This window comes from Manis pentadactyla, chromosome 2, assembly GCF_030020395.1.
Source record: "Manis pentadactyla isolate mManPen7 chromosome 2, mManPen7.hap1, whole genome shotgun sequence".
Lineage (NCBI taxonomy): Eukaryota > Metazoa > Chordata > Mammalia > Pholidota > Manidae > Manis > Manis pentadactyla.
Window position 1 is genome coordinate 46,872,088 of NC_080020.1, and position 25,973 is coordinate 46,898,060.

At 47.3% G+C, this 25,973-nt stretch overlaps 1 long non-coding RNA gene across 1 annotated transcript in view; it reads left to right on the plus strand.

Moving 5' to 3' along the window:
• Positions 1-25,639, plus strand: part of LOC130680710 (uncharacterized) — a 141,213-nt gene extending 115,574 nt beyond the window's left edge. Inside the window, exons 2-6 of the long non-coding RNA XR_008993776.1 lie at positions 5,801-5,866; positions 6,508-6,665; positions 16,119-16,183; positions 17,212-17,335; positions 19,412-25,639. This is a non-coding gene — a long non-coding RNA (uncharacterized LOC130680710). The remainder of the gene's footprint in view (positions 1-5,800; positions 5,867-6,507; positions 6,666-16,118; positions 16,184-17,211; positions 17,336-19,411) is intronic.
• Positions 25,640-25,973: the final 334 nt, after the last annotated feature.

Genomic DNA, 25,973 nt, shown 5'->3' on the forward strand with positions numbered 1-25,973 from the left:
CAACGTCCCTGGAAGGCAAAATCACCCCAGGCTGAGAACCACTCAGCATGAGATCAGCAAAGCAGGTGACATGAATGGAAGAAATAGCAGGTGGGCTGAGGGAGGAGCAGGAAAGAGACTGGTTTGGCCGGAGGGCAGGGGAAGGAAGGCAGGCATCGTGGCGATGGGCTCTCTAGAAAGTGCTCGACAACACTTACAAAGTTTCTTCTCTGCGCCAGGCATTGTACCAGCTGTGCCCGAGGACACAGTGCCTGCTCCACAGGGTTGACAGTCAGGAAGGCTGGATAAGACACTTGTGCCTGGGAAGGCAGCTGTCAGCATGGGGCTGTCTGTGGTAACGGAATATTCGGTAAGGAAGGCAAGCAGAGAGGCATCTGAGGGCGGTGGCCACAGTGCTGGAGGCCCAGGAAAGGCAGTGTCTGTGCGGTTGCTTGAGGAGGAGATAGGAAGCAGCTGAGACTTTCATCTTCCCAGCATCGTGGCCCCTCCAGTTCCCGCCTGCGACCATCTAGTCCCCAAGCTCCACGGCACAAAATATCAGTGGACTGTCTCGAGATGGTGTCCGCCAGAAGCCAAGGGGCTGGTGCGAGACCCAAGCTTGGCTATCAGATTCTTTCTTTCTGGGATTAGAATATTGGACACCCAAAGGCAGAGAATGGTTAAAGTCGATTTTTCTAATGAACATGGAACAAGACATGTCCTTTGTTCTGGCATTGTTTTTTTACTTACTCAACTCCCTAAGAAGCGATCGTTTCTGGCTCTTCCCAGGCCGAGTTTTCCAGCTTTTCCTTCCTACTGCCCTTTCAATGTACAGTACATCGATGTAACTCACCAGAGTGGGTTTCTGATGCTTGAACCCCCAATTAAAATAGAAACAGTGCAGTGTGTACAGGGATAAGAGAGTGCAGATTTCTGATTCACTGCACTTACCAGTTTATATTAAATAAGTTGTGTGTCCCTGTCTCTCCTAGCAACCAGGAGCTTCTCCAGGGCCAGCAGAAGCTTTTTCCTCCTCATACTCAGAGTGCTCAGCTCAAGGCTAGCTTCTCCTTTGCACTTGCTGTGGTTTGTAACAAATCATTTCTTTGTGGGATAATTCATTTAAATGTTATCCTCTCCCCCTCTGTGGGAAGTCCCATGAAGATAAAGCATATGGGCCTAACCCAGTTGGGTGACCAGTTGTTCCAAACTGCCTTTGTCCCGGGGGTTTCCTGGAACATGGATTTCTGGTGTTAAAACCAAGATAGTTCCCAGCAAATCAGGACAATGGTCACCCTAGGAGGGCCTGGCGTACAGGAAGTCTTTGAGCGCCGTTGGTCCCTGATGCTCAGGAAACACATGTTGCAGTGAACTGTCCAAGTGGCCCAACATAAGGCATCTTCTTTCACTCAACAACATTTCTGCATGCCTGCTCTGTGCCAGGTAACCAGCCTGTCAGAAGCAGAAGATTCAAGCAGTCAGGGCGAGAAATGTAGATGGGAGCCAGACTGGAGAGGATTCTGAATGTCAGGCTAAGAAGTCTGGCTGCTGCACATGTATATCAGATCCCAGCTGATTTAGAAGCAGAGAGGAGACATGAAAACAGGGATAAATTAGTGCCTCAGCCACTGTTCCCAGTCTTCCTGATAAAGGAAACATCTGCAGGGGCTGCTGAAAGAGGGGATAGAACCCACAGGTGGTGAGTTATTTGGTCTTTTCTTCCTAGGGTCTAGGCTGGGCAGAGAGAGGTTTGGGCTCCTTCCTTTTTTCAGGTTAGGCACAGCCTTGTGCTCAGTTCACCAAGCAGGAAATCCACCCCGGGAAATGTGAATTTATCTGTGGATATGCCATGAATCTCCCATCTTTGTTCCTCATGGGGACTGAGTGACCCAAACCATTCCACAGGGCCGTCCTCTGGATAGATTCCACTCTTGCTCCGTCAGCTGGTGAGAAAACATCGATGTGCAGCCAAGCACCCTCTCAGATGAAACCTCACAGGCTTTGAGGGTCTGGAACTCCTCAGAGAAGAACGGTTCTCCCATCAGTTCCCTCATTTCAGAGAGAGGAGATCCTCCTAAAATGACCTAGTAGGTGAGAAGCAGAGAGGGTGGGCTATTTTCTCCTTAGCTTTTCTCAATAAAGAACTGAATCACATAAAAGGAGGCCCCTTGCCCCTGGCAGACAGGAGAACATTCTAGAAGGTGAACAGACAAGGAAATAAAAACATTGACTCATAGGGTTGGGAGCTTTTTCCCTCTCAAATTATCTTTCAATCCTTCTTACACCAAGAAGACAGTCTCTCTTTGGTACAACAGAAACCCGAACACCTCTTCAAATCTCCCTTTTAAATGGAAATCAAAGAGGCTCCAAGCCCCGAGTCTTCAATGGGTAATGCTATTTCTCGACAATCCTGTAATATTGCTTTATTTTCACAGCATTTCTTTTTACGGGTCTCTTCTAATTGTGGCAGGTGGTAGTGGCTTTCCATTTATGGGAATGAGCAAGTTTCCCTTTTGAATAAATGTATTTAAGTTGTAAATGTGAAACAAGTTAAAGAAAAATAGGAGGGAAAGACCAGACCAAGTGGTACGCAGCTGTTGCAAAATTATTGGTGGTCCTCACACAGTGAAAGTTGGAAGGCGGGTGGAAGTCAGATGCTCTCCAGAGCAGGCTCCATTCCTGCCATTAAGCAAATGTCAAGCTTGAAATGTAAAAGGTGGCTCCTTAAATGAATTAGAGACAGAGATGCTGGAAATGCCAGGAAATTCTTCATGTGACTTTGAACAGACAGAAACCTCTTGAGATGACCCAGAGTAGATCTATTGCTTAACTTGGTAAAGGACCCTCCTGGTGGGTAAAGGGTCTCCTTTCTAAACAAAGAGATGCACAGTAAGTTTATGTATGTTTCCCATGAGACACCACTGAAGTAGTAATAATGGCAGTAATGGTGGCAGACAGGCCGTGGCAGCAGCGACTACTTCATGGGCTTCTGGCTGCCTACCACTTAATCCTTTCAACAGCCCTCTGATGCTAATGCTAATATCTGACATTTAAGGAGCACATACTATGTGCCAAGACCTCTTCAACGCACTTTCTGCTTTCATTTATTCCTAACAACAACCCTCTGAGGCAAATAGTATCACCCCCACTTTACAGATGAGAAAAGTGAGGTATTAAGAGGCTAAGTAGCTCACTGAGGTCACAGCCAGCCTAGGGTCAAGCAGATTCAAGCCCAGGCAATCTGGCTCCAGGGCCTGCCCCCAACTTACACTTCATAGAGGTGAATGAGCACAGACCTTATCTCTGTTTTACAGAGGAAAAAATGGGGCTTGGAGAGTAGAAAAATTAACCTAAGATCACATAGCTACTGAATAAAAAAGTTAGTTAAACCACCTCCTAAAAGTGGCATTTTCCTGAAAGTGAGTTGTGTCATTCATTCAGCAGATGCTTATTGAGCATCTACCACTGAGGAAGGCCCCTCTTGTGGCACACACATGCTCTTGCACTCGTCACCTGCAGCCATCCTTGACCTCCCACGGGCAGGCAGGGGAGTGATCCTGTGGGCCTCTTCCTGGGGCCTCTGGATATCTGGGCGGAAGTAGGGCAGATCACTGTTGGGCCCGGCTGTGAGGCCAAACCCGGGAACCTGGGCAAGGGCTCTAGAACCTTGATTCTGGTCTCAGTTCTGCTGTTTTCTGCTGGAGTCTCTTTGCCCCTTCCAACCCCAATTTCTTCACCTGCAAAATGGAGCCAATTAAAATGGTCTGACTTAACTCACAGGGTTATTATAAAAATCCAATGAGAGAATGTAGGCAAAGCCTTTCCACATTGAAGTGCAACGGCAGTGGTAGCCGTTTGTTCACACTGCTCTCTGGGGAGTTTTTGAAAACAGAAATTATTGTTGTTTTCGAATTACAACGTTTAGGGGTTGCAGGAAAGCACACAGAAATAAATAATAATTGCTCATTACCCACTACCCATTGATGATCTCTAGTAATCCACTGGTGTACCTTTTGGTTATGTAAATGTAACATAAATGTAAACATAATCATTACCTGACTTAAAATTCAGTAGCTTTCCACTGCACGTAGAATAAAATCCAACCTCCTTATAAACACCTTACCTGGGCCTCGCCTCTATGTTAGTTATTGGCCTGTGGATGCCTCTGTCCTGCCTCTTCTCTCCCTACTCACACGTTATTTCTCTTCCTTTATTTTTTTCCTAATATTCCAACTGCATCGTCCCTCGAGGCCTTCACCCTCTGCCTGGAATGCTCCTCCCTAGAGCCTCATGGAATATGCAGGTTGCAATGGAAATGTCACCTCCTCAGATTATTCTTCCCTCGTCACCCACTCTAAACTAGCCCGTCTTATATTTTCACCACGGCACTGTACTAAGTCTCAGAAATTACCTCTATTCCCAGGTCTATATGTTCATTGCCTGACTTACCCCACACAGTGCACTGAACTTGTTTCCCTCTACATCCCCAGTCTCCAGTAAATTGCCTGCCACACAGAACACTATTTAATAAGGGAATGAACTGGATCAATGTACTTTTAAGATGGGATCATACTACATTAATGTTTTACAATTCAACTTTTTCACTTAAGTCTGACGAGACCCCCCTGACTTTAATGGCAGTGTAGTATTCCTTTGTATGCATGTGTCATCTTTTAACCACATCCCTGTTATTGACTAGTGGGGGCATTTCTGATTCTTATGTTTGTAAGTGATGTTACAAAGACCATCCTTGCACACACACAGTTTTGCACAGCTCCATGATCATTTTCTTAGAATTAATTCCTAGTGGTAAAATTGTGGGATCGAAGGGTATATAGTTTTATCCTCTTGATATATATTGCCAGACTGACTTGAAGAAAAGCTGTACCATCTCTGAGTTTGCTTTAATGACCGTCAGTATGTGGCCTTCCTAGTCGAATCCTCCAAAGGCAAAGGGACAGTCATTCCCTCCTTAGGAGAGCTAAGGTTGAAGCCATTGGGCAAGAGAGGTCATGCCCGCTTCCTCTAGAGAAACTGCCTTCCTTTCCAACAACAGGTACCCCTGCTGACCAGGCCCAATGCATGGTGTGTGGGAATCCTCCAGGTAGTGCTGCACCCGGGCGAGCAGTTACTTCAGCAGGCCAAGGAATTTAACATTCTGGAAATTATGACATCCTACGTAGCCGGACTTTGCCAACTGGCTATTCCTCCTTTTGCTCTCCAAAAACACCTTGAGCTTGGCCAGCTGGCCTCTCACTGAACTATGCCCATCCCTGGCCAAGTCCTCTGTGCCTTTGGTCACCTGCCTTCCCTACACCCTGCTTCTCTCCTTCCCCAAGTTCTAGGGCTACTCTGCCCCCCCACCTTCTAGGAAGCCCCTTGGGGATGCCCTCCCAGCCCAGAACTGTTGAACTTGGATTACCAACCTCTCCTCTGGCATTTAATCATCTCACTGCCTTCTGCTGTTTATATACCTTTGTGCCTGAATAAATTTCCATCTCCAGCTGAGGATTTTTCTCCCTCTGGGAGCTTGTGCATAGTGAGATAGTCAGGGCCTTTGGGAGATTCAGGCCTGGGACTGAGCCTGGACTCTGCTGCCTACCAGCTATGTGTGCACTTGGTCAACATATTTAAACCTCCTGAGCCTTAGTTTCCCCATCTGTAAAATTGAGGTTCTAATGGCACTGACCTGGAAGAGTTGCCCTGAGAATTCAGTATGTATAAAGTGCTCAGCTTAGTGCCTGGCAAAGAAAAATTGCTAAAAACAACAACAGAAAAACAGGAGTACTTATCTTAATTTCATTCTTCTGTACCTCTGCAGGCGCTGAGCCAGAGACATGCACAAGGTTAAAGGAAGTATTTGTGGAATGGAATGAACAGATGTCATGTGAGCATATTTAGCCTCACTAACCAGCACCCAGGAGGACCAGAACCAGTCATCTCAGAATCCAGGGGCAGGAGGAAAAAGGGATCTGTCATCAGCTGAAACCTCACTAAGATGGGGGTCCAGTGCCCTCCCGAGAGTGAAGGCATGTTATATGATTTAAGTCTCACACCAACCTGATGGGAAGATATTTTTATATCTCTCTGATAATAAGACCTACTGTTTGTTGACCGTGTACTTACTGTGTGCAAGTCACTTAACAAATGTGATTTCATTTAAACCCTCACACTATCTCAGTGAGATCGGTAATATTATTACTGAGGATGAAACTGGGTCAGAAAGTTTAAGTAAACTGCCCAAGGGCTGATGGGTAGTCAGCAAAGAGGATCAGCCAGAGTTTAAAAAAAAAACAACAACTTGGAAACTTCCGAGACACCAGCTGATTTATTGACATTCTCACAGAAAACAGAGCTCTGCATTCAGTTGGTGCTTAATGGGAACTGTATTGCAATCACGTGGTGATCTTGGACTTTCTAACAGATGCTTCAAAGGGAGTAGTTTCAATTTCCATGCCCACCTCGATCACGAGGGAGGTTGTTCCCCACCCCCTGCTCTGCCGTCATGATGTTCTTGTTTTTCCCCAGGTCCTATGACTCAGCACACAGCTCCAGATGGCTTCCTGCAATTTCTAGTCTTGTTGGCTGAGGTGCCGAAGCCCTGGTACAGTAAAGTAAAACCGAAAACATGTTGCAACTAAGAGTGGGAACCCTCCTCCTCTGCCTGCTCATCCGCAGACCACAAGGTGCACTCCTCACGGTGGCCGGCCCCTCTGCAGCCTCCCCTTGCAGGGTCCTCCCTTCCAGCCTCAGGGTCCTCACACTCCATTCCAGTACATCCTTGAAAATGCCACCCAGGGGTGAATTTGGGGTCCAGTAAAGGGAAAGAGCTCAGGGCTGTCACTCCCATGGTCTACTGACCTTAGGCAATTTACTTTTGAGGCTCCGTTTTCAGATGGAGACACTGGTATTGCCTACCTCTGAAGACGGGAGAGTTAGGGTTGCTAGATAAAACAAAGCCTGTCCCCGTGCTATAGACTGAATGCTTGTGTCTCACCAAAAGTCATGTGTTAAATCCTAACACCCAATGTGATGGTATTAGAAGGTGGGGCCTTTGGGAGGTGCCTCGGCCATGAGAGCAGAGTCCTCATGAATGCAATTAATGTCCTGAGAAAAGGGACCTCAGAGAGCTTCCTCACCCCTTCCACCCTGCGAGAACACAGCGGAAAGGCAGCCATCTGTGGACAAGGACAAGGGCTCTCATGGTAAATCTGCCCGCATGTTCATCTCAGACTTCCCAGCCTCCAGTACGATGAGAGATAAAATTTTGTTTTTAAGCCACCTAGTTATGGTATTTTGTTAGAGCAACCTGAATGCATTAAGACATCCAGTTTACATTTGAATTTCAGATAACACAGTGATTTTCTGTAAGTATAAATATATCCCAAATATTACATTCAAATTTAACTGGGTGTCCTGGAACTTCATTTGCCAAATTTAGCAATGCTCTTTTGTGGAGTATGGAGTGAGATAACAAATGTGAAAGTGCTTTGTCACCTATCAAAAGCTGTACACTTAATATATCTTTACCGTGAGATGTATGCATACTTGGCCATGGACCACCAGCTTGGACTGGAGCTTGGAACGGGTAGCTTTATGGCCAGGTTATGGGAAATGGGAACCATCTCAGCCTGTGAGTTGAGATACCTGGGTTTTGTTGGTCAATTGGCTGGTGTTTGGACATTTCGCCATCTTTAATTCTGCCAAATGCTGGAATGAGACATGTACTCAGGAGGTTCCCTATTGCTGATGGACTGGCACATGTCTGTCTGGACCGAGTCTTTAAGATGATGTGGTTAGTGAAGAAGAAAGCATGACTTATACATGAATTATGTAATGAAGGGTGTGTTCGGCACCAAGATGTTCACGAGTGCAGCTTAACATAGAAAAATACAAGGGAACCCCTGGTGGACTGTATGTGGAGGACTTGTTTATTTGGGCTTCGGGTGTCTCTTCCTGCCAGAATTCTGTGAGGAGAGGGACTTCTTCCGTGTGGCTGGTTCCCCACTCCTTAGAACAGTGCCTGGCACAGGGAGGGTGGAATATTTGATGACCTGAAACCAGTTTAACTAGTAGCTATATTAAAAAAAAATGGGTGCATTCATAGTTTATTGGAAGGGAACTTTCCTGAAGCCAGTCAACCTCATTTCCTTGCTAAGAAGACGATAGTCATAGCACCAAGTTTTTAGAGCAACTTTTACCGCCTCTCGACCAAACTTCCCCCATTTAGTGACTAGCTCAAGTGTCCAGTAACTAGGGCCCAAGGGCTGGATTGCTTAGTCTGTATTCCTCCAAACTCCCGAAAGATCTGCTGTACGGTTGTTTTTTTAATGAATTTGTCATTGGTTAACAAGACATTAATGAATGTCCAGTACCCAGTGAGTGCTTGGCTTCTGTGATTGCCTGGCTCCACTAATAAAGAAAGGGCAGACTGACTGGAGGAAATTCTTAGTGTCCAGAAGGCCCAAAGGGACATCTTGGGATCTGCCTCTTAGAAGCAGCTCTTTAATGGTAGAACCTGACATGGTTGGTGATTTGGGAGCGACTCACTAGTTCTTGCAGCTGCATTTGGGTCCCCTTACCTCAGGGTAGTCCTTCATAAAGATCTGCATTAACTGTCACTATTTCAACATTCTCCCCCACAGTTGTCAAAGCTGTCCTCTCTTCTGCATTCCTGTCACCTGCCCTAATCCAGCTTCCCCATCCCTCCCTCAGCTATTGCTTCCAGACTTTCCTCCTCAAACCCATCTTTCCTACTATCCCAGAGTGATGGGTGATCCTTTTGCAAGCCAAGTGCCAGTTGCAGTCAGCTTATATCACATCTCCCATTCTATGACATTGAAGAAACCTGATGCTCTTCCTAAAATATTTCTAAGTTTCTTAGTGGGAGAAGGCAGGAGAGGCAATTATACTCTCATGGCTATTTTTTGCTTTGAATACCTGCTTCCACGGAATTACTCGCTCTATAGGAATTGAATACCTTGCACACACACACACACACACACACACACACACACACACACACACATCCACCAGGTGCCATCTAATCATACATCACATCAACCCAGTTATGGCTTTGGCCCTTTTCCCTATTTTCCACCCCAGAAAATTCAAATCAGTCATCTTTGTGAACATCAGACTTCTCTGAATTTTTCTGGATGGAGAAATTTACATGTCAGCAAGGCATCGGCTGAAGTGATTTTAATTATGCACTTTTAAATAAACATGAAATGCATGAACTCATTCTCTTCATTAAAAAAAAAAGTTAAAGCATCTGAGATAATGTAAGGAAGTGGAACAGGAAGATGGTGGAACATGATTTCTTGACATCACCACTGAGTGACCCTCCAGCCCTGGATTGCTTACCTCTTAGACCTCCTGTTGTGAGATATAAATAAACTCCTATAGGTTAGGCTATTATGAGTCAGGTGTTCTGGTGCATGCAGCTGAATACAGTCCAATGTGACACACTCCCCATCTAGCACTGAGCTTCCCACTTAAGATCACTTTCTAACACCTTATTCATCCTCATTTCTGTACTTCATGTTTCATCACTAGATGAAAAGATGTTATTCTTAATTGCTCACAGGTTTGCTGTTTTCCAATGAGAATGTAGGCCTCCCCACATGGGGAAGAAGTTGGTCTTGTCCCAGGATATCTCTAGGTCTAACATAATACTTGGCACATAGTAAGTGCTCAATAAATACCTGTCAAATAAATGAATGAATACAAATTTGATTGTGTTCCTCCCTGTTTAGAGGATAAAATCCAAACTACTCAGATCTGGCATTCAAGGCCATTTCTACCCTGGATTTTGTCTGCCCCACCCAACTTGTCTCAAACCACACTGTTTGTGCTGCTGCTCATTCTGCACCCTCTGTTAGCCTTTGCACAGGCTGCTCATTCATGTACACACACCTATTGAGCGCTTACTCTGTATCAGGGAATTTTGTGGGTACAGGAGATAACTCAACAGACACAGATGGTGTCTCTGCCCCGTGGAGCCACACAGAAAAGACAGACATTGGCCAAGTAGCTAAGGTACGGTCAGTCTTAGTAGGAGGAGGACGTGCGGAGCTATGAGAGTTCCTCAGCCTTTAGGTGACAAACTGCTATTCATCCTTTAAGGCCCAGCTCCAATGTCACGTCCTCTAGGAAGCCTCCTTCGGGCCTCTGAGCTGGGGCAGGTGCTCCTACTGCTCCCACAGACTCTTACTGCACAAACCGAGCCACAGAACTCAGTCCACTCTGTTGTCTCTGCCATCTCCTGCGTGTCTCTCCAGCTGGCCTATGTGCCTGTAGAGACAGGAGTCCTGTCTTATTAATGTCTGTATCCCCAAGGTCCAGTGTAGGGCTTGGCATGGAAGTTCTTATTGAGTTTAGCGACTGACCTGTGTCTTTCTTGGAAGTGGCCCTCCTCCCCAGCCTCTCTTCCCTTGCTCAAGTCTCAGGCTGGCTTGATCCCTCCATTCCACACTCAGCTCCCTAGGCATTTCTTCATCTTGTTCTGAACGAACCCTTTTCCTCCTGAGGGAAACTGTGGAGAGGGGAAGAACCAACTTTCTCTTGGGTTGTCTAAGCAAAGCTTAGAGAAAGGCCAGAAAATGTCATCCAAACACTAGAAGTTGATTTTCTGCTTTTATTCTCCTTTATTCCTCAGGCTTACCCCCTCCCACCCTTCCTTGTCTTGCATTGTCACCCAACTACACTCTCTTCCAAGAACCCAGATTTCTCATGCTTCTGTACCTCTGCACATGCTGTTCCCCTCTGCTCTAAATGCTATTCCCCTACCATCCTTCCTGAAAAAAGCTGCCACACTCTTTGAAGCCCACCTCTCATTTCCTACTCAATACTGTTTCTTCCATGCCCCCTCCCCCACGCCAAGTAAGTAAAATAAACCGTTTCTGTTGTGCTCTATGCTTCCTTGGCTGTGACTTCATCCCATGACATCCCATGACAGTTCATCCATGGTCCAGTTAATCTCAGATAGTGAGCTCCTCACCATCTGGGTCAGCGACAAGTCTGTGCCCAATCACTCTTTGTCCTTCCATTTGCTCAGCCTAGGGTTTGGCACACTGTAAAATCAAATAAATGGTTGTTGCTGTGGGTGGCTGAGGTTTTGGTCAAGGAGTGAGAAGGAGTGGCCATGCCTCTGACAACAGCACCTTGATTTATCTCTGAGGATTTCCCCCTTTCCATCCACCTGGTTTAGGTGGAAATGACCAAGACCCAGAGCAAAGCATGTGACCCAAGGCAACCCAATTAGATAACTTGTCTCCTGACCTCAGTGATAGGGCAGCGATGGTCACGTGACCTAAGTCTAGCCAATGAGTAAATGGCAGCAAAATTAGGATGAATATGGAATAGGGGAAAGGAAAATGAAGGCAGAAGAAAAATGATGGGTCAAAAGTACAGTTAGTGCTCCTAAAAAGTGTTCACCAAGTCTAGATCTGACAGAATCTGGCTACACTCATGGCTCTGTGCTTCTGAAGGAGCCAAGTGTTCCCACCTAAAAGTCTGCTATTTTGGGGAGAGAAATAAGAGCCACCTAGAGTTAAATGAAGCAGGATGAGGCTGAGGTCAAAGAGCATGTGCTTTGTAGCCAGACCATCTGAGTTCAAATCTCAGCTCCACTGCTTACTGTGTACAAGTCCCTTATCTCTCTGACCCTTGGTCTCTTTGTTAGTTATGATGTGAAAATAATTTGCAGAGTCACTGTAATAAATATGAAATGCACACAAGTAGCAATTATTCAACTTCCACGGTTACTTTGTTGTAATTATCAGTTGGTGGTCTGGTACAATAATCCAGAGTAAAGACGTCAAGACCAATGATGAGGCTTAAACTAGGGCATAGAGAGTGAGACTAGAGCAGAAGATAGAATAAATATGATTAACCAGGTGGTGTTAGTCAGAAATCTTTTGTTTGCAAGTGACAAAAACCCAAATTTAAAATGTGCTTAAGCAAAGAGGAAAGTATTAGTCTACATAGCTGGAAAGTGAGAGGCACATTTTGAGTTTCATAAGTGGCTTGAAGGTTGGGTCTTCTCCTTGCACCCTCTCTTACTCCTGCTTTCCTCTGGGGTGGCCTTATTCTCAGGTGGCCACCAGGCATGTGGAGGCCCCAGTTACTCCAGGCTGACATATTTGCATAGCTAAGCAATCCCTGTAGAAAAGAGAAAGTTTCTTTTCCAACATTTCTGGCGAAAGTCTTGGAACTGAGTCTCATTTGCTATGCTTCCATCATGTTCCCATCCTGGAGAGAGAGAATGTTCTGATTGGATAGGCTCAGGACAGACGACCGTCCTTGGTGTTTGGGGATGGGGAAAGAGTCCAGCGTCCCCTGGGTTGAGAGTGGGGAAGACAATCTCCAAGGACAACTGGAGAGCTGTCACCCAAAGAAAGGGGGGTCTGTTAGAAAAAAAGCAAAAATAACATCTGTGCCCTACGGAAGGGGATTAGGAAGGCCCAAGGAAGAACTGGATGTCGGAGGCCAGAGAATCAACAGCGTCAGTACTGAATGGGCAATTCTGAGCTTGTGGCTCCTGATTTTGTTCCCCAGCAGGCCTCAGGAGTTGACTCAGCAGTGAGGCTGTCACACATGGGGTTTTGCAATTGACTTTTGTCCTCCTCCCTACCCTGCATTGGTGTACCCCTGGGGCTGCACTCAGCTACTGCTGGAAATGCCCCAGCCTGGGCTTCTGCCAGTCCTGGGAGAGGGAGGGTCCCTGCTGTCCTCACCCAAACTCCCCAGTTCATTCCTCCCCCTCACCCCAGGGCAAAGTCTGGCCATTGTTGAGAGAAGGGCCAGAGGCCACCTTGCACTCGGCTGGGCATCCCATAGCCGTGCTGCTGTGACTCCCTGGCCCCAGCCAAGCAGAGCAAAGACCAGGCCTGTTTTGCAGATGCCTTAGCCCCCAGACATGAGTGCGGCCAAGTGTCGCTCAGCCTCCCCAGTGATAAAATGGGAATAATAAGAGCGGGTCCTGGTCAGTCCTCCTCAGTAAGTAAACAGCAAATAAGATCATGCTGAGAACATACCCTCTGAGGGGGACTCCTGCCCTCAGCCCACCTTTCCTGAGCACCTCCTGGGTTCCAGTCCTGAGATGTGCACTGGGACAGAGAGGAGAATAATATCCAGTCCCTGTCCCCAAATTACTATAGGGGACAAACAGTTGGATTCAGCCTATGGTGTTTGGAGTCCTTTATAGAAGGAGGCATGGAGGACTAGGGAGTAGAGAACACATCCTAGAGGCAACTGGGAGAGGCCAGGGGACCTGGAGCTGAGCTGGCTCCAGAAGGAGAAAAAGCTGGCGGGCCGGGTAAAGAAAGGGGGGAAAGGGCATTCTGGGGAAGCTGCATGTGCAAAGCAAAAGAGGCAGCTTAGGAAGCTGTAAGTGGGGCCCAGGGTACTAGGAGAGGACATGGGGAGAGATGAGGTGAGTGGCTGAGGGGAGCAGTGTTTAGAGTCCTAAATGGGTGAGTGTTCAGGGCAGACAGAGACTTCTGGTTCAGGTCATTTCATCAGATGCAATTAAACAGAAGCTCTGGCAGGGTGGGGGTTCTCCCTCTGCAGAAAGTCAACTTAATGAAGATGTGGGGCTCCCTGGGAAAGATACAGGGAAGCCTGACTTCCCAGGAAGCCTCATCCCAGCCTCATATCCGCTGGCACATCCCGATGCCAGTTTCTACTTCCTGGGTGCTACCCTCACCACCCCTAAATCAAGCTTCCCCCTGAGAAGTCGCGGCACAGTGGATGCTTGGACACTGGCAGTAGCCACAGCACCTGCCCACCCCTGCCGGCAGGGGAAAGCAGCCCCCGGATGCCCAGTCAGGACAGCCCTCGGCTGCTGAAGGGGCCTTTCTGGAGGGCAAGAAACATCTCTCCCTGTCCCCTTCTTTTGTTATTTCAAAATTGCCATTCATTTGGGAGTGGCCAGAGCCCCTGGGTCATCTGTCCCGGCTGTGGGACCTTGGCCAAAGCTTTGCGAGCTTGAGTTTCCTCAGCTGAAAAAGAGATGCAAAGATAGCCCTAGACCCAGCAAGCAAAGCGCCTGCGCGAGGCAGCGGCCACGCTCCCTCCGTGCAGAGGCGTGGGGCTCGCCCCTGCCCCACCGGCCCCTGCTGCAGGCCGCCCCCTGCGGCAGAGCACGCCCCGGACAACAGGCGAGCCCCAGATGGGGTCACAAACCATAGTCTAAATATTTCAGAAGTTATAAATCCAGCAGACAAACTGTTAAATAAAGTGTCTTTTATCACTTAAAGTCACAAACAGAACTTCCTAATGACCTGAAATCAGGCCCAACTGCAGAGTTTCACACCGGCACCTGCCAGCTGCTCTCCCCAGTCCCCACATCTTCCTACACTGGAAGGGGCCCCCACGCAGGCAGCCCTCACATCCCCCCACCTCCAGCAAGCAGCACCCACTGGCTGTGGGGCCCACCTGAGGGAAAGTGGGACATGGGAGAGGGTCTGTGGAGGCCTGGGAATTTAACAGGGGATCCCAGGGTTCTGGGAACCTGGATCATCACCTGGAGGGGAGGTTCAGGGCTCCAACTGGACACATCCTCTTATTCCCCAAGATTCCTCACTTGTGGGCAGTGGGAGGGCCAGAGTGGGGTTCTCTGAAGTGCAGAGCCCAGGGCTGGAGCCCCTCTTGCTCTGGTCAGATGGGGCTGGACAGGGAGACAGGAAAAACTCCAGCGTCTTGGTTTTGTTGTTTCCTAGTGAGGTCTTGAGTCAGTTCCAGCACCTCTCTGGGCCTCAGACTCCCCAGTCTGTTTGGTCTCTGAGCTTCCTTCTGGCTCTGGCCCGGGGTCCTCGGGCTGACCCTGCCCTCCCTCAGGCAGTAGGTATTTGTCCTCAGCTTCTCTAGGCCTTCCTGCCTGGTGCCAACACCTCCAGGGCTGCAGTTATCCTATAAGCAGTTTTGACTCTCCTGAACAGCAGACCCAGAACTGAGAAGCAAACAAACTAACAAGCCTTTATTTGTTTCATTTGTGACCTGGCATCATAAAAGCAATCAAATCCTGACCGGCGTTGCCGATACAGGTTTCCAGGTCTCCCAGGCTGGCCAGCCCTTCATTATACCTGTTTACACCAGGTGGTTCTCCCGAGCCAGTCTCTAATCAGGATCTTTAAAGAAAGTAAGTGAATTGGGTAAATTGAGAGGACAGAGTTCCTGTGGGTTGTGCAGGGCTTGGGGACAGTCCCGGTGAGGACAGATAAGATCAGAGGAGGAGGGGGAGAGAGGGGAGGGGAGGAGATGGGGGAGTGGAACAGGAGGAGGAGGAGGGGAATCATCATTACCATCTCCTGAGTTTTCCCCCAACCACACCTGGGCCTAAACCTTTACACGCATTTTCTCAGTGAATTCAGAAATTTCATAGACCAGTAAAATCCCCTCCTTTCCAATGCCTGATCTGGGGAGCTGTGAAGTGTTTGAGTTGCTCACTTTTTATTTTGCCATAGAAAGACATTGGAAAACAAATATCCATTCAATTGTTTATTCATTTGACAAATGTTTGTTGAGGGCCTGCTATGTGTCAGGCGTTATTTCAGGTCCCAAGATACAGCTGTGAACAAGGTAGACAAAAATCCCTGCCCTCGTGGGGCAAGTCAGACAATGGATCAAAACAGGAAATAAATAACAGGTTCAGTGGTGGTTAAGTGCTATGGAGGAAAACAGGACAGGGCAGGGGACAGGGCACATGGTGGGTGGGTTGTATTTTAAATAGGCAGTCACAGAAGGTGTCCTTGGGTAGGGGACATTTGAGCAAAGCTCTGAAGCTGGTGAGAGGGTGAGTCTTGTGGTGGGTGGGTGGGGTGGGTTAAGGAATCTAGGCAGAAGGAACAGCAAGAGCAGAGACCTTTAGCCCTTGGTACTACAAAAATAGAAATAGAGGAGGGTTATAATCTCACAATAAAGGCCAGTCCCCCTTAAGAGAGGACAATTGTATAATCTATTATGGTATATATATGTATATGTATGTATGTCCATATTTATCTATATGTGGTGATATAGGTATCGATGTTCATTGCTATTATTTTTCTTATGCCATGCAAGGGTAAGAACATGTCCCAAGTCAGTATCTGTCTGCAGGTTAATCTTTGGCAACTGATTATTTCTGCATTTTGCAGATGAGGAATCTGAGCCTCAGAGAGGGAGGGAGCCTTGCGAGGGTCACAACAGCTGTCCCCACAAGGTCAGTATTTGCATGCAGATCCAGGGCCTGTGGGGTAACCAGGATCCACTCTGGCCTGCTTTGCAGCCACACCCCCTGACCCTGGCCCCAGGTCTCCACAACAGCTGATTAAAAGAACAGCTTGACCATCTGGTTGAACCTGATTTCCCCTCCTTCTTTTTCTTCCCCAAACTGCAGGGAAGTGGACAGCCACTGAACAAGCAGGACTGAGGGTGGGTGGGTGGGGCTGTAGACTTTGCTCCTTTCTAGAGATCAGTGGGCAGCTCTTGGTGCCAGGCCTGCTGGGGCCTTTGTGTTGGCATTTGCCCCATTCAGGAAACCCAGCTATGCTGGCTGGGTGCGGCCTGGAAGACAGCATTGCTTCAAAACAACTCATGCTGGTGATCAGGTTATAGGCACCTGCTCTGTGCTGGGAACCAGAGGTCATCTCACTGAAATGAACCCTCTCAACAGTGATGAAAGGCAGGCAGGAGGTCCTTTATTTGTTCATTCAGTCACTCACACCTTAATTTAGTCAAAAGCTGCTGAACACCATATTGTTGCAAAGAATATGGTCTGATTAACACAAAAGATGTGCCAGGCATTGTTCCAGGCACTTGTGTTCTTATTTAAAGAGGTATTAAATCAGAGTATGATATAGGGAGAGATTCTTTGGGATGGTAGAGGGGTTTATTCAGATTGGAGAAGACCTGGAGAAATTTTGAGAAGGAGATCTGGGTGGATCTGCAAAGCCAGAGGCTCCGGAAAGTTTAGGGTGGGGAAAGGGCATTCAGGCCTGGGAACAGCTTCAGCAAAGCCTGGGCAGCCCAGTAAAGAAGGGTGTGTTTGGGAGCTAAGAGCTGACAGTCTGCAACAAGATTTCCCTGCAGGACAGTGGAAAGGCATGTGGTTAGTCAGGGAGGGAGCCGGGAAAGAAGGTCCCCCAGCTGGCCCCTGAGCGGCCTTGGGTCGGTCACCTAGCTCTCTGCTACTCAGTTTGCTACTCAGTTAAGTCAGGTTTAATGATCCTCATCCCACTTGTCTTACAGGAAGTTTGAAGGTCTTGTCAAGGTCTGATCAGAGCCCACCAGGCCCCCGAGGTACTCCTGGAAATTGGTGGTGTGACCTCATTTGCATCCCAGGGGCCCAGCCTGCACATGGCCTGTCTAGGAGGTAAGTGGTCTGTGGTCAGTGCACCAACTATGGGATCAGCCTCAACCCAGACTGAGTTTCCAGTCAGGTGCAGGCCACTCATGTGACACCCCCTCCCCCCAGCAGCAGACAAATTCATCTCTGAGACTCAGTTTCCTCATTGGTGAAATGGGAGTGATAACAGGGTCACTCTGCGACCCTCCAGCCTGACCCACCCCAGTAAATCCTCCTTAATGGGCTGCTGTCACTGGTGTGAATAGACCAGGTCCCTCACCACCTTTCCAGGAATCCGGGGGCGAGAAAGGCTGCTGCTGGTCCAACTCACAGGAATCTGAGGGACAGAAGGGATCCTGACTGACAGTCATGCCAATCATTCACTTGTTTGTTCACTCACGCACGCACACACTCACTCACGCACGCACTCACTTACTCATTCAGTAAATGTCACTGAGCATCTCTGAAACAGCCAGCACAGCCCTGGGTGATTTGTTGATGAAGATGTTTAAGACACAGTTTCTAAACCTCAAGAGAGAACATATAAGAGAATTAAAATTAGCAGGCAGTATGTAATTATGTGTCCCATGGATGAGGCAGGGAAGGGTCTTTCCTCAGAGAGAGTAAAGTACACAGAAGTTGGGAGGTGTGGTAGGGGCAGGCATTAGGGAAGCCCTCCCAGAGGTGGTGGTCTGCTACAGGGTCTGTGGAGGTCATATGGGTGGGTGGGGAGGAGAAGGTGGGTATTCCAGGTAGAGGAACCTGCTCACTGAGCAGAGGAGGAATACATGTGGCACTCAGACATGCTTGGCTGGATGGAACGGGTGGAATCCGGTTGTGCAGGTTGGCAATCTGGGCAGCAGAAGGCCAGGAGACTGAGCTGGGATTCCAGGCTGTTGACAAGGCTGTGTCATCATTGAGCTCATGGGCTCTGAGGAAGAAAGGGGGAAGTAATGTGGTGGATGGGTCAGCAGTGGGCTCCCCTCCATGCCTGGCAGGCCTCCCGCCCCATTGGAGAGGACATGGGTTGGGAAGAGAACTCCTTCCTGGTTCCTGGAGCAGCCTCTGCCTCCAATCGACTGTGTGGGCTCAGGTAGTTCACTGTATTTCTTAAACCCTCAGTTTCTAAACATGTGAAATTGGAGCAACTGGGCCGGATCATCTCAATTACCCTTCCAGCTCTGGGACTTTAAATCCTCTTATTGTTGATTCCAGACACAGTCATTGCAGACCTAGTCATGTGTTTTCTTGGTAATTACCCTCCTCACGAGGGAGCAGTTTGGCCTAAGTGGCCACCTTTATGTGGCACGACCCCTCTCCCCTGGCCAAGCTAAATGGACCAGATTCCAGAAGATTCCTGACCCTGGAGGGACACACTCCATAACAATCAGATTAATCTTTTGGAGAATTTAAACCAAGAGGCCCTGGATCAATTAGATAGTGTTAGCCCCTAGCTGCAATGTTTTAAGAAGAATAACTAATATGTATTGAACACTTATATACTCCTGCATACTTCATTTCATTCTCACAGCAGTCCTGCACAGTAGACTCTCTTGATATCCCTGTTTACAGGTGGAGAAACTGAGTTTCAGTGAAGTACCACATTTGTCATATTATGGCATGCTGCCAGTTGAGATATTGGTACCATAATCCCAATTTTCTTAGGAAAAAAAGTTGGAAATATTTTTCATTGTACATATATTGAAAGTAATTATAAGATATTTGTAAAAAAAAAACATAATATTTTCTTCTTATAAATACAATATACAGTATACTGAAATTCCAGTAGGAAATTCCTAATAAGTTCTGATGATCCTGAAACAAATTATTTCTTGGAATTAATAAAAAAGATAAAGAATTTAAGAAATGACTCTAATATGGGTTTTATATACTGGGAAGGACTCCATTGGTGTATGTGCCATTAGGTCTATCTGATATTTTAGGCCTTCATTTTGCCCTAGCAGGGCAGGGGATGTGGGTGTAGAGTTTGTCTACCTTGCTGCAATTCGTCTACAATATTATCCTATTGGCAAATGTAGTAACAAAATTCCACAGATAGGACATGACTTGGGCCTTTATCTTTTCATGTTCTGGCCCCCGGAGGTGGTGAAGCACTGGACCAGAGTTTGGAGTCTAAAGGGAAAACTTGCCAACAGTGGGGGTCTGCAGAGAAAGAGCAGACCACGTGATCAGAGAGAGCAGAGCACATGATGAGACAGAAGCAGGGCTGAGCGCTTGAATCCAGAGAAACAAGGAAGAAGGCTGTGGTGGCCGCAAAGCCCGGTGCACTTCTTACAGTTCCTTTTTATGTGAACTTTTCCGAGGACTAGCAAGCAGACAATTCCTGATGAAAACCTCAGTGTTTTGATTATGTCCTGTTAATAAATGTGGTATGTGATTCCCACTCCATAAACTTGACTGTGCAAGAAATGTTACATTATTTTATTTCATTGAATTTTAATTTAATCTGACCCGGAGTCCACATTTTTGCTGAGGTGGCTAGAAAGTTGATCTCAGTGAGGTGAGAGGACCCTTCTTTTGGGCAGTCCACAATCTGGGAGGCTCCCATCTGAAACGGGTCTTCAGTCCAACCCCGCAGCCGTGGCTACTGTGGCCCTCCCTCACTATCTGAAGGCAAGTGTGCAGACCCAGCAGGTCCTAGGGGGTTGCTACCTCCTCAGACACACTTCCCAGCCCAAGCCTCTGCTCGCTTTCCTCCTGTGGGGTCCCTAGAAGGAAGGCATCTCTGCTTTTGTTATGCCAGGCTCTGGCCTCCCTTAGTTAAATGTGCTACCCAGCCATTTCCACTGGCACTGCCAGCCTCCATGTATCCCAGCCTTGGGGACTCTCCCCTGTCTCATGGCACTCAAATGCACTTGGCTCTTTTTCTTTTCCCTGCAGCATAATAATGTCAAGTTTGGGCTTTTAACATGCAAAAGACAGGAAGGCAGCTTGTCATGGAGCATCCTTCTGCTATAGCATGGCGCGACTTGTTTGTACTGGAGGAGGAGTGAGCACAGGAGTGCAAAACGCAAAGTAACACCCCCGGGGGTCATCCTGGCGTTCTGTTCTGCTCGTGTGTGTTCTAATGGCCATGACACCGCTGCTTCTGGCAACCTCCCTGCTCCAGAAGGGCCCTGTCAGACCCTCCCTGACATCTCTGTGGGCTCCTGGAATTCCCACCTGCAGCATAATACCCATTGGCTCTGAGTGGTGAGATGGGGAGACCACTGATGAGCCCCAGTCCCTGGCCCTCCTGCCAGGGACAGAGGCGCTTTGGCACGTAAAGTAAGCATGAGGACCCAGCAGGCTCCCAGCAGGTTGCTGCTTCCTGAGACATGCTTCCCAGCCCAGGCTGCTGCCATTTCTCCTGAATTCTTCCCTGGAGCAGCTCTGGGTTTATTTTTATGGGATGTGCAACAGTCACTTTACTTAAGCTCAAAGTTGACCTTCTGGTTTCCTTGCTTCACACCCGCAGGCTTGGGCAATCCCCCACTCCTCCTGCGGCTTTCAAGGCCTCCTTATGATCTGGTCTTACTTGGTCTTCACTCACCTTTCCAGCCTCTAGCCTCACCCTCACCCTCTTCACATTTGCTCTGACCCCAGAATCACACATGTACTTTCTTCCCTGGGCCTTTGGTTATCCTATGTCCTCTGCTGGGATACTCTCTCCAGCAGCCTAGTGGGCTGCCCCTGTAGCCATCCACAGTGTCAGCTAGGGCAGGGAACATGGCCCTGAAGTGCCTAGACTTGGGTTCAGATAGCAGCTCCACTAGTGGCTGGATGTGTGACCTTCCATTCTCTGAGCCACAATTGTCTCATCTGTACAGTGGACATTAAATGAGGGTCAGGGTGAGGATTCAGTGAGGAAATGGGTGAAAGACACAAGGATGATTAGAATTATGTGCCACTCTGCTATGTGCTTGGTGAATAAAACTCATTCCTTTGATGAATACCATCCCTTTGTACAGGACTCTTAGCTGCAAAAAAGCAGAGTATAGTTTATTGGGCATAAGAGGTGACTGACAATGAAAAACTTAGTCAGCAGTTTGAACAATAAAATAAAAAGAATGAAAGTAACAGCCACACTTTATTAGCACTTATTGTGAGCAGGTACTGTGTGGAATGCTTGAAGACATTAGGTCACTTTATGCACAAATCCTCCAGGAGCAGGGAGTTTTGACTATTCATCTGTTTTTATAAACGACAAAACAGAGGATCAGGGAGTTTGTGTGAGTTATTTAAAGTCTTGCAGCTTATAAGTGGCACAGTCTTGTTGAAATTAAATCCAGATCTGAGTCCAAAGATCATACAGTTAAATACACCCACACATGTGTGCTGATGGGGTTCAGGGCATGCTGCCCCCAAATATGCCATTTTGGCATACTGGTTCTTTTGAATTAAAATTACTTAAGAAACAGCCAGTACAAGAAGGACACACTGACCCTCCTTTGTCTCCCTGGAAGCAGGAAATAAATTTCCCATGTGAAAGGCACCCTCCCTGCACCAGGAGGTAAAGAGACACCCTTATCACAGAGATAGGGTGTGGGGCAGAGAAGGCTGCAGAAACACTCCTGTTACTTCTAACTAATTTACTACCCCAAACCCAAACTTCTTTGTCTCATCAATTCTTCACAAATTTATTGTTCCTTTGTCTAAAAGGTATAAAACTTGCTTATTTTGATCACTTCTCTGAGTCTCATAATTTTATAACTCCCAGATGAATGAAATTAAATTTGGTTTACTCCTGTTAATCTAATGTCCATTTAATTATTAGATCAACCAAAGAACCTAGAATGGAAGAAAGGAAGTTTTTCTCCCCTACAGTACATACACTTCTACACCCACATATACACACACACACTCACATATCCCATTGTGCCTTTTTCAACACCACCAGTCAATTAACTCAATTCTTAAGTGAACACTGACTGTATGTTCTACAATTCAGCTCTATCTTGACACTCTCTACCTAGAGATAGCATCAGATCCCATAGGTGAAGGGCTCAGTCCCACGAGACTGCCCCCCTTTTCAGATACCATTCACAAGTCCAGGTTGTCAGCTGGGCTGACCGACAGGCTGTTAATCAGAGGTTCCCACGACCTCCTCCTTGGGCTCCATTAGTTTGCTAGAGCAGCTCACAGAACTCAGGGAAACATCTTACTTAAGAGATTACCAGTTTATTGTAAAAGGATATAGCTTAGAAATAGGTGGAATAGAGGCATAGGGCAGGGTATGGGGACAGGGTGTGGTGCTCGCATGCCCTCAGAATGTGCCACTCTCCCCAGATCTCTGGGTTCAACCCAGAAGCTCTCCAGCCTCCATCCTTTTGGTTTTTATAGCAACTTCCTCACATAGGCATGATTCATTAAATCACTGGGCCATTGGTGATTGAACCTCCCTCTAGCTCCTCTCTCCTCCCAGGAGGTCAGGGATTTGGACTGAAATTTCCAAACCTCTAATCATGTTTGGTTCCCTGGCAACCAACCTCCATCCTTAGGGGCTTTCTGAAAGTCACCTTATCAACAAATTCATGTCTGGTTGAAAGTGGCTTATTATGAATAATAGAAGATACTTCAATCATGTTTTTCACTTAGGACATCCGAAGAGTTTTAGGAGCTCTGTGCCAGAAATGGGGATGTAACCCAAATATATATTTGTAATTGTTCATCACAATATCACAGACATATACTCATATTCACATGCACACCCACATGCTTGCACATATGTCTACACATATATACACATAGCCACACCCACAAACACTCACAAAAGGAGGGCACACAGGATACATAGGCAACGGGACCTAGGGACCTATGGCTTGCTTAGAAAGAAGAAGGCATGAATAGCGAAGAGAGCAAGTGACACAGCTCCGGTGCCACTGAGGGAGGGGAGAGCTAGCTCAGTTTAGGAGTAGGGCCTTCTGGCAGCCTGCTGCACTGATGCCACTGTTTCACTGAGACTTACGGAGTTGCTTGCTCCCCTCTGCCCAGCAGTGCTGGGGATCAGGGCCTGCAAACAGCTTGCGCTCCACCAGGGTAGTTAGTGCTCCCTGCAGGGAGGGGGTCACTGGACCTTTGTCCCAGGACACCCCAAACCTCCACCTTATCTGACACTGCATGCTGACAGGTGGCTGGAACACTTTCTTTCATTACTCCTTCATTTAACCTCAGCCTCCAACCCCCAAAGGCTTTGTGGGTCATTCAGGCGCCTTTCATTTCCATTGACTGTGGGACACATGTTACTTTTGTACATGTGGTATTGAAGTTGATTGTTTTAGAAAGAAAACATTAGAAATCATGCCTGCGAATACCTGTCAGCATTTTAGCGTTTCGAACACGTCCTCATTTTAGAAGTGGCTAGTCTGGTGCCCAACTGTTACTTATACATTCAATCATTTAAAAAATGTTTTTGGAGCCCCTACTGTGAGTGAGACACTATAGCCACTGTGATAATAACTACAAACCAAACAGTCAAGGTTCCCACATCAAAGGAGACTTCTGGAGGGAAATGGAAAACAAGTCAGCCATCGAAGGAACAAGAAACAGCATTTGAGATAGTGGTGTATTAGAAGGGCCATTGTCAGGTTATGTGGCCCCCAAAAGTATTGCAAGCAAGGCCTCAAATCAATATTTGTATGCCAGTGTTGGTAACAGCTCTACTCAAAACAGCCAAACGGTGGAAACAACCCAAATATCCATTAACAGATGAATAAACAAAGTGTGCTATGTACATACAATGGCGTATGATTCAACTTTAAAAAGGAAGGACATTCTGACAGAGGCTCCGGCATGGATGAGCCTTGAGGGTATTATGCTAAGTCAGACACGAAAGGACGAACACTATACTACTCCACTGACATGAGGTACTTAGAACAGGAATGTTCTTAGAGCTGGAAACTAGAATAGAGCTTATCAGGGGCTGGGAGGGCAGGTGGACTAGGGAATTGTTGTTAAATGGGTACAAAATATCTCCTCGGGATGATGAAAAAGTTCTGGAAATGGATGGTTGCACAGCACTGTGAATGTACTTAGAGCTACTGAAGTGTACACTTAAGAATTGTTAAAATGGTAACTTTATGTCGCTATGTTATGTTAAATTTTACCCCAGTAAAATTTAAAAAAAAAGTTTATGTGATAGAGAGTAAGCAGGGAAGGGTAGGGCTAATTTACCTAAAATGGCTAGGGAAGGCCTTTCTGGAAAAGGAACATTTGATCAATGAATGGACAAGAGACAGGATTCAGCCAGATTGGCCAGATGTGGGGAGGCAGTGGGCTGAGGTCACGTGGGAGTGGTGGCAGGCACAGTGGCCCAGGGGTCTGGCAGGCTGGGATAGGGAGCACAACTTCTATTAGGAGCAGTGGGAAACTACAGAAGGTCGTAGTCGTAGCCGTGGGAGTGACAGAATCAACCTTACACTTTTGAAAAGACCACTCAGGCTGCTGTGTGACAGAGCTTGCCAGGGGACACTGGGGAGTTGTGCGGAGCCCACGGGGTACTCCAGGCAGGAGGTGAGGTCTACCCCTTCCAGGGCTCAGCCCCCTCTCCTCCTCTGCCTGTCGTTCCTGCAGTGTGGGGTTAGCGGGTCAATGTTGGGAAAGGAAGGTGAGGAAATCCGTGTGTTGAAATCTGCTGCTGCCTGTGTCAGTGGCAAAGGCCCCATGCTGCTGGGGTGCGACCGGCCCCCCACGGCCCCTGCGTAAATCTGGCTCACCCAGCTCGAGGGAGGAGGGACTGGCATTGACCTGAGGGCAGGGGCTGTCGGCAGGCGGCAGGTGGGTGGTGGCTTACCAGGCCATGGGCCTGAGAGTCTGGCAAATGGCCTCACCTCCTCAGCCTCAGTTTCCTCATCTGTAGAAGCAGGATAGTAATAGTACTTACATTGCAAGGACTCAATATGATAAAATGTGTCAGGCTCTTTGCACAGTGTCTAGCACAGGTTAAACTCTCAGTAAAGGTTAGTCATCATCAACATCATCATCATTATTATTTTGCTATTGTAAATCTAAAACATTTATTCAATCTGTTCTGGTTGCATTAAGATCATGAGATTTCCCCATCTGAAGGCTATAAACCCAGTGCTAAGTCCCTTTGATTAATAACTTTTCTTTTGTAGTCTGTGCACCTGAGGAGCAGGATCTGGATCTTCTTCCTCTTTTTCTCCTCCTTTGGGTCAGTAGGCTCTGCCATCTATGTCCCTTAACACCCTGGTCTTCGTGCATTCAAAACATCTGGAGTTACAGGTACAGTTGTCTCTGTTACCTGATGACATGCTCCATTAAGGCAGGACTGCCCCGCCACCCCCTCTACCCCATACACACACACACACACACACATATCTCCAAAATAATTCAAAGCAGGATTTGCACATGCATGTTCATAGCAACTTTACGAGAATAGCAGAGAGCCAGAAGCAACTCAAGTGACCACTGAGAGATGAATGGATAAATGAAACATGATATATACAATTATTCTGCTAGAAAGGAAGACACGTGCTACAACATGGATGAACCTTGAGGACACCATGTTAAGGGAAGTAAGCCATGCACAACATGGGCAAATACTGTATAATTACACCTATACGAGCTTCCTAGTGTAGTCAAATTCACAGAAACAGAAATTAGAATAGTGGTTGCCATAGGCTTGGGGGAGGAGGAAATGGGG